Source organism: Physeter macrocephalus, chromosome 4 (assembly GCF_002837175.3).
Source record: "Physeter macrocephalus isolate SW-GA chromosome 4, ASM283717v5, whole genome shotgun sequence".
Lineage (NCBI taxonomy): Eukaryota > Metazoa > Chordata > Mammalia > Artiodactyla > Physeteridae > Physeter > Physeter macrocephalus.
Window position 1 is genome coordinate 67,553,833 of NC_041217.1, and position 4,188 is coordinate 67,558,020.

The window sequence follows — 4,188 nt, forward strand, 5'->3', positions numbered from 1 at the left end:
GATGGGCACTTGGGTTGCTTCCATGTCTTGGCTATTGTAAATAGTGCTGCTATGAACATTGGGGTGAATGTAACTTTTCAAATTAGTGTTTTCATTTGTTCCAGATATATACACAGCAGTGGAACTGCTGGATCATAAGGTAGTTCTATTTTTAGTTTTTGAAGGAACCTCCATACTGTTTTCCATAGTGGCTACACCAATTTACATTCCCACCAACAGTGTACAAGTGTTCCCTTTTCTCCATATCCTCTCCAACACTGGTTATTTGAAGACTTTTTGATGATAACCATTCTGAGGAGATATCTCATTGTTGTTTTGATTTGCATTTCTCTAATAATTAACGATGCTGAGCATCTTTCCATTTTTCCTCTTAGCCATCCATATGTCTTCTTTGGAAAAGTATCTATTCAATCATCTGCCCATTTTTTGATAGAATTGTTTTCTTGATATTGTGTTGTATGAGCTGTTTGTATATTTTAGATATTAACCCTTTGTCAGTCGTATCATTTGCAAATATTTTCTCCCATTCTGTAGGTTGTCTTTTCTTTTGTCAACGGTTTCCTTTGCTGTGCAAAACTTTTAAGTTTAATTAGGCCCCGTTTGTTTATTTTTGCTTTTATTTCTTTTGCCTTAGAAGACTGATCCAAGAAAATATTGCTATAATTTATGTCAAAGAGTATTCCACCTATGTTCTCTTCTAGGAGTTTTATGGTTTCAAGTCTTACATTTAGGTCTTTAAACCATTTAGAGTTTATTTTTGTATATGGTATTAGAGAATGTTCTAATTGCATTGCTTTACATATAGCTGTCCAGTTTTCCCAGCACCACTTGTTGAAGAGACAGTCTTTTCTCCACTGTATATCCTTGCCTCCTTTGTCATAGATTAATTGACCAAAGGCATGTGGGTTTATTTCTGGGCTCTCTATTCTGTTCCATTGATCTATGTGTCTGTTTTTGTGCCAATACCACACTGTCTTGATTACTGTAGCTTTGTAGTATAGTCTGAAGTATGGGAGGGTTATGTCTCCAGCTTTGTTCTTTTTCCTCAGGATTGCTTTGGTATACTGGGTCTTATGTGGTTCCATATAAATTTTAGTATTATTCGCTCTAGTTCTGTGATAAATGTCCTGTGTATTTTGATAGAGATTGCATTAAATCTGCAGATTGATTTGGGTATTATGGTCATATTAATAATATTAATCTTCCAATAAAAAGAGCATGAGATACCTTTCCATTTCTTTGAATCATTTTCAATTTCCTTCATCAATGTTTTATAGTTTTCAGAGTATGGCACTTCCACCTCCTTGGTTAAATTTATTCCTAGGTATTGTTTTTTTTTTTTTTTTTTTGGCTGCATTGCATCTTCATTGCTGTGTGCATGCTTTCTCTAGTTGCAGTGAGCGGGGACTGCTCTTCGTTGCCGTGCGCGGGCTTCTCATTGCGGTGGCTTCTCTTGTTGCGGAACACAGGCTCTAGGTGTGCGGACTGCAGTAGTTGCAGCACGTGGGCTCAGTAGTTGTGGCTCACGGGCTCTAGAGTGCAGGCTTAGTAGTTGTGGCCCACAGGCTTAGTTGCTCCGCAGCATGTGTGATCTTCCCGGACCAGGTATCAAACCCGTGTCCTCTGCATTGGCAGGCGGATTCTTTACCACTGTGCCACCAGAGAAGTCCCGTAGGTAATGTATTTTTTAACGAGATTTTGAATGGGATTTTTTTTTTTTTACTTTCTCTTTCTGGTATTTCATTATTAGGGTATAGATATGCAACAGATTTCTGTATATTAATCTTGTATCCTGTAACCTTGCTGAATTCATTTATTCTAATAGTTTTGTGGTGGAGACTTTAGGGTTCTCTATATAAAGTATCATGTCATCTGCAAATAGTGACAGTTTTACTTTTTCTCTTCCAATATGAATACCTCTTATTTCTTTTTCTTTTCTGATTACTGTGGCTAGGATTTCCAATACTGTGTTAAAGCAGCAAGAGTGAGCACCCTTGTCTTTTTCCTGAATTTAGCAGGAAGGCTTTCAGCTTTTCACTGTTGAGTATTATGCTGCTGTGGGTTTGTGGTAAATGGTGTTTATTACGTTGAGATAGGTTTCCTCTAAACCCATTTTGATGAAAGTTTTTATCATGGATGTGAATTTTGTCAAATGATTTTTCTGTGTCTATTGAGATGATCACGTGATTTTTGTCTTTTCCTTTGTTAATGTGGTGTATCACATTGGTTGATTTATGAATGTTGAACCATCCTTGTGACCCTGGAATAAATCCAGTTTGGTCATGGTGTATGATCATTTTCATGTATTGTTGCATTAGGTTTGCTAATATTTTTTTGAGGATTTTGCATCTATATTCATCAAATATATTGGCCTCTAATTTTCATTTTTGTACTGTCTTTGTTTTTACCCCGGCCACCAGGGTAATAGTGGCCTCTGAATAAATTTGGGAGTGTTCCCTTCTTTCAATTTTTTGTAATAGTTTGAGAAGGATAGGTATAAGCTCTTCTTTATATGTTTGGTGAAGCTGTCGAGTCCTGGACTTTTTTGGCTAGGATTTTTTTTAAATTACAGATTCAGTTTCACTTCTAGTGATCGGTCAGTTTAAATTGTCTGTTTCTTCTTGACTCATTCTTGGCAGGTTGTATGTTTCTAGAAATTTGTCCATTGATTCTAGGTTGTCCAATTTGTTGGCATATAACTGTTCATAGTATTCTCTTATGATTTTCTGTATCTCTGTGGTATCAGTTGTTATTTCCCCTCTTTCATTTCTTATTTTATTTAGGTCCCCTCTCTTTTCTTCTTGGTGAGCCTGGCTAACAGTTTATCAAATTTGTTTATCTTTCAAAAAAATCTCTTGGTTTCATTGATCTTTTCTATTTTTTTTTTAATCTTCGTTTTATTTCATTTTTGATCTTTGTTATTTCCTTCCTTCTGTGGACTTTGGGCTTTGTTTGTACTTTTTTTTTCTAATTCTTTCTGGTCGTAGATTAGGTTGTTTGTTATTTTTCTTATTTCTTGAGGGAGGTCTGTATTGCTATCAACTTCCCTCTTAGAACTGCTTTTGTTGAGTCCCATAGATTTTAGAAAGTTGTGTTTTTGTTTTCATTTGTCTCGAGGTATTTTCTGATTTCCTCTTTGATTTCATCATTGACCCATTGGGTTTTTTAGTAGCATGCTGTTTAGTCTCCACGTGTTTGTTCTTTTCCCATTTTTTCTTTCTGTAGTTGATTTCTAGTTTTATACTGGTATAGTCAGAAAGGATGCTTGATATAATTTCTATCCTCTTAAATTTTTTGAGGCTTGTTTTGTGACCTAGTATGTGATCTATCCTGGAGAATGTTCCATGTGCACTTGAAAAGAATGTGTATTCTGCTTTTTTGGTTGTAGTGTCCTGTAGGTATCAATTAAGTCCAACTGGTCTATTGTGTCATTTAGGACCTCTGTTGCCTTATTGATTTTCTGTCTGGATGATCTGTCCATTGATGTCAGTGGGGTTTTAAGTCTCCTACTATTATTGTATTATTGTCAGTTTCTCCCTTTATGTCTGTTAGTATTTGCTTTATATATTTAGGTGCTCCTGTATTGGGTGCATATATGTTAATGAGTGTAATATCCTCTTCTCATATTGATCCCATTATCATTATTTAATGCCCTTCTTTATCTTTCACTGTAGCCTTTGTTTTAAAGTCTATGTTGTCTGATATGAGTATTGCTACCCTCTTTATTGTCATTTCCATTTGCATGAAATATTTTCCATATCCTCACTTTCAGTCTATGTGTATCTTTCACCCTGAAGTGAGTCCCTTGTAGGCAGCATATTGAAGGGTCTTGTTTTTGTTTTTTCTTTAACCCAATCAGCCACCCTATATCTTTTGATTGGAGCATTTAGTCCAATAACCTTTAAAGTAATTATTGATAGGATATACTTTTTGTCATTTTATTCCTTGTTTTTCAGTTGTTTTGTAGTTCTTCTCTGTTCATTTCTTCTTTTTTTGTTTCTCCTATTGTGGTTTGATGATTTTGTTGTAGTATGCTTAAGTTCCTTTCTTTTTAGCTTTTGTGAATCTATTGTTTATTTTTGATTTGTGGTTACCATGGAGTTCAAGTATGTTAACCCATAACTATATCTACTTACTTTAAACTGATAGTCATACGAGTTCAAACACATTCTAAAAGATCTACATTTT